Genomic DNA, 13,019 nt, shown 5'->3' with positions numbered 1-13,019 from the left:
TTTGCAGAGAGGCTGTGGTCCCACCTTGGGTTGAAGGAAGTGACTTCTAATGGTCAAGGAATTTTTGTTCTCAAATTTAACAGCCCTGGAGATATGATGAAGGTTATCGAAGATGGCCTTTGGTTCCTTGGGGGTACACCGTTCTTTGTTAGGAAATAGGCGAGAAACCCTGACATGGTTGTCGGAAACATAAAGAAGATCGCTGTTTGGGTTAAATTTATGGAGTCCCATTGGAATTCTGGAATTCAAAAAGGTTAAGTTGCATAACGAGTGGTCTTGGGCGCCCTCTCTTCATGGATTTTTTCATGGAGGAAGGCTCTAGGCTTGAGTATGCAAGATTAAGCATAGAGATGGATGTTGATTGTGCTTTCCTGGATTTCGTTGATCTCTTGCTTCCTAATGGCGATAAGCTTGAATTGGGGGCCGATTATAGTTGGAGACCTCTGCGATGTTCAAATTGTAAGAGGTTTGGGCATAGCTGCCTGGACTGTAAGTAGGGTTTGAATGGAGAGAAGGCTGAAGGAAAGAATGGTCTTCCAACGGGCAGGTCAGACGTCAACTTAAAGGCCAAGGGGCAGCGTCTTGTGGGGAAAGCAAATGCCAGCGGAAATTCTGGATATATAAGGCAGAAGAGTGCTATCCTTGAGCCGCATTTTGATGGAGTGGCAAGCAAGGTTTTGTGAAAAATTCTTTTGATCACCTTTTGGAGGACTACACCCCCCCACTGAAACTAATCCCCCTCCTCCTTCTTTGGTTGTGGAGAAGAGTGGTTTGGAACCTAAAGGCAAGGAAATTTTGGTGATTTAATCTGCTGATGCTGATGAGATTCTTGCTACGGTTAGAGAAAGGGGGGAATGTTCTACTTCTTGCCAAAGCATGCCTGCTTCAGGAAAGATCGTTGAAGAGATCTTAGACCAGCAATTGTTTGCTCACCTCAAGTCGGATCAGCCTTTGGAGATTGCTAAGGAGAAGGCCACCGAAGAAGTGATTGAGTCTGGCAATCCCATTAGCTGCTTGAACTTGGAAGACAGGAATCTGCTGGCGGAGAATGAGCTTTCTGGTGTTGTGGCTGCTTCTCTCGGTGACTGTCTACCGAAGGGGTCTGGTGATAATGCTGAAGGTCCTGCAGGTGACCTGAATGATGGATGTTGTTTGGGTGTTCTTTCTCCCATGCCGATGACGTTTGGTAACCTTAAAATGGTGGATGAAAAGGATAGACCTAAGAGTGCTAAAAGCAGGAAAAAGAAGAAAAAGGACTCCCTTTTCTTCTGCTAGTGGAAAGGTGTGTACCTCTTTCTTCTCCATTTTAGGATGATCCTTATCTTTTGGAACATAAGGGACTTAATGCCCCCGCTAAGCAAAAGGAAATAAAAATGTGGTTGAATAATAGTAGCGCGGATGTTATTGGCTTACTTGAGACGAGAGTTAAGGAAGAGAACATGGAGAAAATTGTTGCTAGCAATTTTAGCAATTGGATTATTGATCACAATTATGGTAGTCATAGAGGTGGTAGAATATGGGTGATGTGGAACCCTAATAGTGTTGCTTTGGAGGTGGTTAATTCTACTCCTCAGTTTATTCTTTGTAGAATTACTATCTTATATTGTGCCATGGTGTATGCTCTCAATTCCCCCGTTGAGAGAAAAGACTTATGGAAGGGCTTGAGTAATGCAGTAGAGGACTTCCCGGACCGTCCTTTTGTGACTCTTGGTGACTTCAACTCCATTCGGTTTCCGTCAGATAAATGTGGTGATAACATAGAGAGAAATTCTTATAGTGAGGATCTTAATAAATTGTGTTGTGACGCCAACTTAGATGACTTGAACTATAGTGGCAATTTCTTCACTTGGAACAAGAGCCCAGGTGAGAGAAGAACTTGTTGTAAGCTTGATAGAGTGCTCGTTAATGTTGCGTGGAAGTTGAAATTTCCTTTGGCTACGGTTGTGTTTGACAATCAGGTGTTATCCGATCATTGCCCTTGTGTTGTTTCGTGTGGGAAAAGAAGAGAACTGCAAGAAAACTCCTTTCAAGTTTTGTAATTTTTGGGCCAACCATGAAGATTTTCTCCCATTGGTGGAGAAAATTTGGAACACTGAAGCTAAAGGTTCTCTTATGTTTATTCTTGTATCCAAGCTAAAAGCTTTTAAAGTTGACCTTAGAAAGCTTAATAGAAGATAATTTTGGCATATTTCAGAACGAGTAAAGCACACCAAGGAGCTTAGGGCAACTCCTATTGTTAGTAGTCAGAGGCAGTGGGTATGGTGAGTCAGCTCCCGGCTTGTTTTTTGAGAGTTTGGTCAAAAGTTTTTGATTACTTGGCTAGGTTCTTAGGGGTATTTTTTATTTTTGTTTTTATGGCTAAATATTTATAATGGAAAAAATGTGGCTACATATATTCAGGGGAAAAAATGTGATTAAAATAATTAATATCCAAACATTATTTCTACTTAGCCAAATTTAATGTACTCATGCTCAAAATTCTACCTTTGTCACTTTCAATAAAACCACCAGCTATATTTACTTATTTTCATATCAATATATTATCAAAGTATACTTGCTCAAGTTGAATTACAATTCAATGCATACCTGATTTATAACCACATAAATATATTTGGAAGTCATTCAATGTATTTGTACTTTATGATACTTAATTGGCCTTTCCTAAATCGAATACAACATTTCCATGATCTTGCGATAATCTAACAATAAAACATAAAATTCATATTTTCAAACAATATTTCAAGTAAATCATGTTTTAAAACTACAACATCATTGTATAGATTTTCAATAAAAGTTCTTGAAATCACATTGAATCCACCTTGTGATTAGAATCTTTCAAAAATGACATCAATTTCAACTTTTAATTTGCTCCTAGTGTAGTGAAAGTCATTTGGCATCAACTTTGCCAACTTGTCAAACAGATACAAGAATGACTTGACAATCTCATCTTCGAAATTGAAAACATTAACAAAAATTAACGTACAAGTTGAATTAGTGTGAATGTTATATATTTGAGACGACAAAAATGAGCTGGATTTCTGAAAGTTAAGTTGGTTGTACCTTTGACAATTTTGAAAGCGTTACAGAGAACAAAAGCAAGAGGATGGTTTGGTTGTTATGACTTGTTTGAAGCCACAACTAAATACTAGAATAGACTTATGAGATTCATCTCTAGAGACAAAGTCATTGCAGTTAGGGAATGGAGAGACCTAACTATGTGATAAATTTATAACATTGGATAATATCATTAAACTCCTTCATACGATTGTCCTTTAAATTTTTATCAATTGTCATATATAACTTTGTAATTTATCAATCAATAAAAATTTTAAAGGCAACTTACACACACACACACACACTCACACTCTTTTGAAATATGTTTAAGAAGATTTGTCAACTCGTCTAACACCACACACTTACCATATGATTTTGCAATTTGTTACCAATGCTTCGGAGGGTATCTTTCCCATAATTTTGAACAATTTGTAATCATATAGAACAATACATTAATTTAATTGTAAATAAAGAAGGGCAATTAATGTTATTTTAGGTGCTATGCATTCTATAAATCATATCTTGTCAATTCGGTGACTTTTCTGTCCTCTTTGGGTCGTGAAGTTATTGACCACCAAAGAGAAGGTCATTGGAAATGCCAAATCAAGAGAGAGAGAGTTGAAAACATCTACTTGGATTCACAATGATTCTAGGTTGTTTCATGCTGAAAAATCACCAAAGACGATGTAGGATGTTGAAAAAATGGTTTAGGATGTGCTGGATCAATCATTGAGACAAATGGTCATCGAAGAGGAAAAATGTATTTTTGGTGGTGTAAATGTAATGTTTTGAAATTTGAGAATGCAACTGTTAATCTTAAATATGGAAAACCTATAAATCCTACATGATGAGGCTGAAAAGTAACTTCTTAAAATTATGCTAGAATGGAAATAGTTAGTTTTTAAAGCTGAAGTAGGAAAAAGAAATAATTTTAAAAAAAAATAAAATCTCTAAATAACAATATTATTTTTTATAATAATAGTCAAAATTAACAGATAGGTAAGTATTTAGATTTTGAAAAATTAGCGAAATATAACTTTAACTTTACACTAAACCTTGGGTGGGAATAAGACTTTGGCCTATCCTTTTCAAGGTTTCAAGAAGGCACAGAGACATCAAACAGTCGGTAAATATATAAGTTATACGTATAATTATAATTTTTCAAGTTAAACCGAACTCAGCCGTTTCCACGCCGTCTGCAGCTTGTTCTGCTTCCCCGTCCCTCTCCCCTCTCCGAAAGAGGCCCCTCCTTGGATATTCACAGTTGAAAAATCAAGCCAGGGGAAAACCCGGGTCCAGGATCCCTACTCTCGCCGCCATTTTGAAGAGCGCGTTCTTGAAATGTTGCCTTAGTCAGTGAACTTGCTGGAATATCGTGTGCAGGAAATCGGTAAGGGGTATAGAATTGATTGGATTCCTGATGAACATCCAAGGCAGTTTAGTGGGTGGAAGTATATTTTGTTGCAAAAAGTCATCGTCTCTGCAGATAACGATGAGTTAGCAGTTATGGTTTTTCTGAATTTGGAGTGGATGGTTTGGAGGAGCTGTGATAAGAAATGGGTCGACTTGGGTTGTGCCAATGTTGATGTTCAGGATATTGTTTATTATTAGAAGCAGTTTCATGTAGTGATGTCAGATGGGCATATTTTAAGTGTTGATTCGAAGTCTTTGGAGGTTAGTGAAACTTTGCCTCTATTGTTGATTCGTTTTACTTACAAAAGCTTTGTAAATACATCGATTGATTTGTATTTGATTAAAAATCGCAGTAGTAGTGATAAAAAATTTGGAAATAAAAGAAATTTCTCTCCAGCTAGGGCTGAGAAAGTGGTTTTGAATTCTGTTTTCTATGTGTTTAAGCTTGATGAAGAAGAACAAGAGTGGATTGAAGTGAAGGATTTGGAGGGTAAAGCATTGTTTCTGTTTGATGGAGGCAGCTTTTTTTTTTGCTAAAGACTTTTTGGGAATAAAACCAAATTGTGTTTGTATGGGTGAAACTGATTTCTTTGGGGTTACATATGATTTTCCTGGGATGTATACTTCAGTTTTCGACTTCAATGACGGTAGTAACAAGTGGCTTGTATCATTTCCTGAATCTTCTGAGATATTTTGGCCTCCACTAGTTTGGCACTTTCCTGAATGTAAATTTTTTTCTTTTTAAATTGTCTATTGTATACCACATGCTGTGTTGAATTCGCAGGAGTGGACTTGTGTTTATGGTTCATTTCTTTATTTGTGATAGCAATGCCATATTAAATTCTGATTCATTTGACTAGATTGAAGACTCTTTACAAGATTATGTAAGCATTGAAATTGCAGATTTAAAAAGCATATTAAAATTGTATGTTAGTCGCATCTGTGGGAGTTGCATGTGTTTAAGGGCTGTTTCATGATTCTGACAACAATGCTGTATTATTATTGCAATATCTGTGTATGGATTATTATTTTTTATTGAATTCTGATTTGCATAACTAGATTGAGGACATTTTTAACAAGATTATGTAAGCACAGGAAATACAGATTTAAAAGGACATGGTGTAAAAGAGTATATATACTGACTTCCTGCATGTAAATTTTCAATGTTCAAATGCTTTTACAGATTTGAATTGTTGTTGCTTGTTTCAAATCAGATATGGATTTGCTTTTCTGTGTTCTATATTGTCTCCTTTTCTTTCATGATGCTCAGAATCCAAGCTTTAGCCACTTGTGGGTGCAAACTCTTGGATAACCATTCATCCAGGTTGTTATGGAGATAGTTAAATTACTCTTTGCGGATTGACAAGCATGAGATTCAGGCGTTATGATTTATGAATAGTTGTATGCTTTATGTAGTTTCTCTGTTTACTCCAGTTTCAGATAGTCAACTTTTAGGGAATGGTTGCAAAACTCCATGATCTCTCTTCTCTCAGCCATGATTCATTGTCACAGGCTACTCTGTTTTTCAATTTCAGTCCTTGACAGTCTCTCTATATTTTCATATGTCAAAAACAAATATTTATCTGTAAACTAAGTTTACTTTTTATCTCTTCTTTCATGGATCGTATCCTATTGAATAACTGTCACCATTTTGTCATGAGTTAACTGTTTTATTTAATAATTTGTTTTTGTGATTTAATGGAACTTTCTTATATCTGGTTGATTAATTTGTGTCTAGTGGCGGATTCACAAGTTTTTGTGGCTTCAGTATGTTCAGCCTTTGGTGCTTTCGCCAGCTTCTATGTGGATTTTTTCCATGATGCGTCTACTGATTGATCCCTGGATTCTTACTCTATCAAATCTTTACTGAATTGAATCTTTTTCATTGTTGTTTACATATGAAGCATTATTTTGTTCCGAGTTTAATGGAAAGGTCTGTTCTCATATTCACCTAGAAAATTTTGCACTGTCTTTCCAAGTCACATTCATCATAACTTTTTGTTCTCCTTAGTACTTCAGCAAATGCCTGCAATTGAGCTTTATTATTACATGTTAGGTAATTGAAGAGCTTCTATGGATCGATTCGAATACATTTTATCAAAGAAGTTCTGTGATCAACTGCTTGTCGAGCATTTTCGTTGTCAATGTGAAGATTTGATAAACAGCCTGGTCAGACCATGCCCGGAATATTTGTGAGTATGTATATATGCATTATGGATCTTAATGTTATGAAACAAGATTTAAGCTTAATCATTTAGGTCTCGTCTCCTGATTAAGCCTTAGACTCCTTTATATCATCTCGCCTTCCTATACTTTTTGAGCTGCTAATATTGTCCTGATGAGCTTAGAGTCTTTCAATTCATTGTTAAGAGAATTGATAATCTGGCCCAAGTAGGGTTACAAGAGTGGAGTAGCTCACAAGCTGTTTGTGGCTCGGTTGACATCGAGCTTTATTATTACATGTGAGGTACTTGAAGAGCTTCTATGGATCGATTTGAAGACATTTTATTGAAGAAGTTTCTGGAATCAACCACTTGAAGAGCATTTCATCGTCAATGTGAAGATTTGATTAACATATTGGTCGGACCATGCCCGGAATATTAAGAATTCTATTTTTATTAGTTGGTAGTTATGCTATTTTTAATTTGTGAGCATGTATGTATGCATTATGGATCTTATTGTTGTGAAATAAGATTTAAGCTTGATCATTTAAGTCAAGTCCCTTGATTAAGCCTTTAGACTCCTTTATATCATATCGCTTTCCTATACTTTTTGAGCTGCTAATATTTGTCATGAGCTTAGAGTCTCTCAATTCATTGTTAAGAGAATTGATAATCTGGTCCAAGTAGGGCTACAAGAGTGGAGTTGCTCACAAGCTGTTCATGGCTCGGTTTACATCAAATTGAGCTCAAGCTTGTAGCTATTTGATTTGATGAGTTTACGGTTTGGTTTGAGTATAACATCAATAAATTTTTAAATGTTATATTTACATCTTTATAATCTTATTTCACAAATTTGTACACAGAGTAGTTAATATATTTATAAAACCCAAACACTGACTCACTCTGAGTCAGTCATTCCTATGGGGGGTGGTCAGTGAGCTTTCAATGGCAGATTCAAGAGATGAAAAGGATTTGAAGTGGATAATGTAATTGCAATGACAGTTTTACTTTGATCAATAAATTTTTCTAGAAAATTCTCCTGAAAGCAAATGAGTTAAGAGAGAAAGAGACGTGTGAGGGAAGGGAAAAAAATATTCTACTTTTAGTAACTTCTGTGAAAAGACCATAACACCCTTGGTTAATTTTGGTATGATAATTTAAAGTAAAATATCATAATTTATTTATTTATCAATTAATTATATGTTTAAATTTTAGCATTAAATTATAAGTGTAAATTTTTAAAGATAATGTATTAAATGAAATTTATTATACTAAATTATAAAAGTTTACTAAGTAGATATAAATTTTTAAAAAGTAAATATAAGATTTTTTGGGGAGAGATAAATCTAATATTTCAAAATTTTAAGATTTAGCGATAATATACAATTCGCCTAACCTTGTGAGTTAACTTACTCAAGTGACAAGCTACTCAAACTCAAGTCAAAAAATCGAATCTAGTCTTGCAAGACAAAATTTTCACTTATTGTGCTTAAAAGTGTTCAAAACTGAGTAATCGAATTGGTTTGAAGGATTTGTAAACCAAACTGAAATTAAACCGATTTTATATAAAAACTACTTGATAATTGTACTGACTTTTCCATATAACTTAACTGAATTTTTGATTACTTAATTTCTAAATTCTATATAAAAATTGTTTTAAAAATAGAATTAGAAATTATGGTGTCAACAAAAATTACAGCTGAAGGGGATTGTTAAATGTCATCGAATGTCAGCTAAAGAGTAGAAGAGCAAAAATGGATACGAAAGAGTTAAAACCTAATTCAATTGAAGTAAGATAATAATCAAAATACTAAAATTATGGTCAATGTCGTCAGAAAAGGCAAGAGAATTCTCGTAGAAAGAATCAAAAGACAGAAGAAGCAACCGATTTTAGTTTGAGTTGAAACCATGGGATAATGGAAATGAGCAAGAGCATATGGGCAATAGAAAAGTATAGAGAAGGGCAAGAGATAATAATAGAGAAGGACAATGCTCCAACAAGCAGAGAAATGTTGGACTGCTATTTCTAGATTTCTGCACTTCAAAGAAATGTTGACCAAACTGAAACACAACAAAAACAGAATAGCTTTTAATGAGGAAAAGATATCATGGGAAAGTCAGACTTTAAAATATAGGGAAAAGAACTATTTCCCACCCATTTTTTAACCCCATTTCAAAAGCATACCCATGTCAAATGAAAAACCCAAACATCCACTCAAATTTTATCTGTTTGCATCCACCCACATATTTTCTGTTAGATGAAGGGGTAAATTTGTCATTTATCAATAATATTAAATAATTAAAATTTTATCTTATTTTCCCCCTGTTAATTTGAAAAACTAACATTTGTCCCCTAAATTAAGTTTTAAAAAATTCACTTTTTCCCTTTGAAATGCAGCCACTTTTTTCGGCGACGGCGGAGAAGTTTTCGTCCAGAGGTCGACCACCTCTGGAAGACGATAGTCGTACAAGAAGGATGAACGTCATCCAGATCTGGATGACGAGAGTCGTCCAGAACTGGACGACGCTTCGTCCAGATCTGGACGACATTTCGTAGTCCATTCTAGATGATGAGCGTCGTCCAGAGAATGGATGAGCCCTTGTCACTCTTCCTCCAGCCACGTCGTCGTCGGTGGCCGGAGGGAAAATGAAAAAAAAATTAGGGATTTGAGGGGGTAAAAGTCACTTTTCAAAGTTTAGGGATGAGGCTAAAGTATAACTTTTAAAATCGGAGGGGGAAAATACGATAAAATTATATCAGTGGAATGTTTCGTCGTCCAGTCTGGATGACGTTTCGTCGTCCATTCTAGACGATGAGTGTTGTCCAGAGAATGGACGAGCCCTCGTCACTCTTCCTCCAGCCACGTCGTCGTCGGTGGCTGGAGGGAAAATGAAAAAAAAAAAATAGGGATTTGAGAGGGTAAAAGTCACTTTTCAAAGTTTAGGGATGGGGGTAAAGTGTAACTTTTAAAATCGAAGGGGGAAAATACGATAAAATTATATCAATGGAATGAAAACAGTAAAATGACAGTTTTACCCCTCTATTTAACAGAAAATTTAACGACAGTTGTGGGTGGATGCAAACAGATTAAACTTTGGGTGAATGTTTGAGTTTTTTATCTGGCGTGGTTATACTTTTAAGATAGGACTAAAAAATGGGTGGGAAATAGTCCTTTCCCCTTAAATATATATCGATTCTTTGTCTGAACACGTCTTCTCTATTTGGCTCATAACTTAATAAAAATCTAACAAAAAACAACTTATCTATTAACTATAAAACTAAACTTGCACAATTAATATTATAATTTAAACCGTTGGTTCAATACAGTTTTAAGTAATCAAACTTGCATAATATTTAGAATTTCATTTAAAACAAACAATCAAACCTGGTTTCGACACAGATAAAAATATTGAGCAATACAATGTATTTTCTTTCACGATCCTTGTAGTACCAATTAATCTCAAAAATCTTGTTTTCAAACAACATGTCAAGTAAATCAAGTTTTATAACTACAGTTTTAGATCCTCAACGGAAGTTCCTAAAATCACAGTGTCCACATGCTAACTAGAATTTAACAAAAACAACATCGATTTCAACTTCTGATCTGCTCTTAGTGTCAACTTCAGCTTATGTGCAAAACATAGGTAATTGCCAGCTCGTGTACAAAGCATAGTTAGTTGCTTCATGAGACAAAAGAACAAGGCACCCGTGTAGTAAGTTGCCTGAAGAACATCAATATCCATCTGAGTCTGCTTCATTGTGATTATTGCAACTATAACAATCTGTAATAAGAAATTGCTTTACATGTCAACTCATCATTGCATATTCTTGCAAAACTTTAAACCTTTGAGCTAATAATACCTGTAGTCTGTCTCCTTTAAGACAGAGAGAGATGCCTCTTCTCATGTCATCTCTCACCATTGTTATGCAGATATCAAACTCAAAGGACCTGGGAAGCCAAAATGACAATTGAGATACATAAAACATTTGCGCAGAAACAAATCAGCCAAAGAAAGTATGGTCACAGCTCCATTCAAGAGAAATATCTTTAAAATTGCCTGCTAAAACCACCATTGTTAAGAACAATGCATGCATTTGACCTTACCAACATCGTAATGAACAAATGAAACTAGAAAACATGTTAAAGATACTTTCTCAAAAGCATCTACATCTGCATCCAGAACAATTCCTGCTTCCTCTCTTTTACTGACCTCCATCATCATATCCAAACAGAGAGAAAAACAAATATATACTTATGTACTTCTCAATTACTTGTAGAATTAATATAGTAGCTACAACTAAAACTTCCCTACCTCCCCAGTCTCCAACACCAAGACATTGGGCAGAAAAATCAAGTGTTCCTTCAGTATTCATTTCCTCTATATGCAGATCGTCTTGGCTTGTAAAAGCTGGTGATTTTTTTTTTCCTGGGGAGAAATTTCGTCTAGCCTGTAACCACTTTTAAAAAACTTCCAATCATCCATTGAATAAAGCAGAATCAAAAGTTAGTATATAAGTAGGACATCTAACAAAGATAACACACAATAGCGAAAGAAAAATTAAATGAAAACATCATTCACTAAATTCATCTTGCATCAAGCTAAAAAGCAAATGAATGTATGGGTAAGAATATAATTTGGATTTGAAAAGACTCAGCTAGTTTCTGTCAAGGAAAACAGCCTTTGGTCTGTGCAGTAGAATACAACCATATAAAATTGTGGTATAAGCTACAAAATTAAGCAACCTATTAGAAATGTGCACTTGTGATGTCCTGAACAAAGAATCTCTGTGGCCTTTTTTGGCTATATTGGGCAATGTCAGAAATCAGTTCTGTTCATTATACATGAATATATAAGATCACCATCTGACATGCATTGCCATTTCTAGCTTTCTGCAAAACAAAACAGTGCTGACCAAAATGAAAAACAACCAAAAAAGAAAAGGCTTCAAAAAGGAACAAGACAACAAGAGAAAGATAGGCTTCAAACATACATTTGAGTCCTTGCTGGAACGCCTCTCCTCTGCTTGGCTCATAACTGACTAAAAACCCACAGAAAAAAGACTTTTATAGGTTAGCATATTCATCAATATATTAGTTAGTCAGTCTTAAAACAAAGCCCATCCAATGATCAAATGAATAATCTCACTAGCTCTGGAATTTCAATCATGTAACTCTATCATGCAAGTTGGGCATTATTTTTGCTTACCCAAACCTAATGTGCATGTGCTTAAAATTCTACCGTTATCAATTCCAATAAAACCACCAACTACATTTTCTAAGTATTGGTATATTATCAATCTCAAAAGGAGATTATTACAAATATAAACAACTTATCAAATTATTCTTGCTCAAGTTGAAGTACAATATAATGCGTACCAGACTTATAACCATATAAATATATTCAAGACCCATTTAATTCTATGTATTTGTACTTTACGATCCTTGATGGACTTTACCTAAATCGAATACTACCTAGTAAATAACATTTTCAAATAGCATTTCAAGTAAATCACGTTTTAAAAACTAAAGCTTCATTATATAGATCTACAAGGAAAGTTCCTGAATCACATTATATCCACTTGTCAATTAGAATCAGACAAAAAAATGATATCAATTTCAACTTCTAATTTGCTTACAGTGTATTGAAGTTGTTTGGCACCAATTTGCTGACCATGCTGAACAGATTCAGTAAAACTCGGCAAACTTATCTGCAAAATTAAAAATATCAATAACAAACATGTTCTGTTAATTTGTGACGACGAAAATAACCTAGATTTCTAGCAGTTAAGCAGACGACCGTCGATGATTTTGATTGGGTTACAAAGAATGGAAGGGAGAGAATGCGGACAGTCTCTATGAAATATAAAATAATCCGTTTAACCTTATAATTTATTAATGTATAGAAATTTTAAAGACAACTTATAAGTATTATTTTGAAATATGTTTAAGAAGAAATGTCAACTCTTCTAATATGTATTATTTTGAAATATGTTTAAGACAAAATGTCAACTCTTCTAATACCATACACTTACTATATGATTTTGCAGTTTGCTTCCAACGCTTCAAAGGGTATTTTTCCCCTAACTTTGAACAATCTGCAATCATAGAGAACAATGCATAAATTTAAGCGTAAAACAAAACTATAGTGAATTAATGTTACTTTTAGTCTTTAAAATGATAATAAAACATCAATTAAACAAGAAGATAATGAATTTCCTCAACAGTCACCTCAATACTTGAAAAACATGCATACTCAATTTATTTCAACTTTAACCATACATAAAATATAATGTTGTAGTTTCTCAATTTGTACTTAGGGAATTTTAATCAAAAATAAATTTGTAGTAAAGAACATTGAAGATTGACTAGTATTAACTGAATGAAGGAC

At 34.5% G+C, this 13,019-nt stretch overlaps 2 long non-coding RNA genes across 4 annotated transcripts; one reads left to right on the top strand and one right to left on the bottom strand.

Annotated features, from left to right (window-relative positions):
- The first annotated feature begins 4,210 nt into the window (after positions 1–4,210).
- Positions 4,211–6,976, top strand: LOC123208975. Of its 2 annotated transcripts, XR_006500902.1 has the most exons (4): positions 4,211–5,192; positions 5,738–6,400; positions 6,524–6,659; positions 6,935–6,976. It is a non-coding gene; the product is annotated as an uncharacterized LOC123208975 (long non-coding RNA). The 2 variants fall into 2 exon arrangements; XR_006500901.1 differs by having other exon boundaries at positions 4,212–5,192; positions 6,524–6,976.
- Positions 6,977–9,973: 2,997 nt separating this feature from the next.
- LOC123208974 lies at positions 9,974–12,802 on the bottom strand. 2 transcript variants are annotated; one of them, XR_006500899.1, is made up of 6 exons: positions 12,664–12,802; positions 11,623–11,670; positions 11,375–11,521; positions 10,944–11,079; positions 10,492–10,579; positions 9,974–10,412 (listed from the first exon to the last, which is right to left on the bottom strand). It is a non-coding gene; the product is annotated as an uncharacterized LOC123208974 (long non-coding RNA). The 2 variants fall into 2 exon arrangements; XR_006500900.1 differs by lacking the exon at positions 12,664–12,802 and adding an exon at positions 12,268–12,612.
- Between the last annotated feature and the right edge of the window lie 217 nt (positions 12,803–13,019).

The sequence above is a fragment of the Mangifera indica genome, chromosome 2, assembly GCF_011075055.1.
Source record: "Mangifera indica cultivar Alphonso chromosome 2, CATAS_Mindica_2.1, whole genome shotgun sequence".
Taxonomy (NCBI): domain Eukaryota; kingdom Viridiplantae; phylum Streptophyta; class Magnoliopsida; order Sapindales; family Anacardiaceae; genus Mangifera; species Mangifera indica.
Note: the sequence above shows the minus strand (reverse complement) of the source record. Positions and strands in the feature narration are given on the sequence as shown.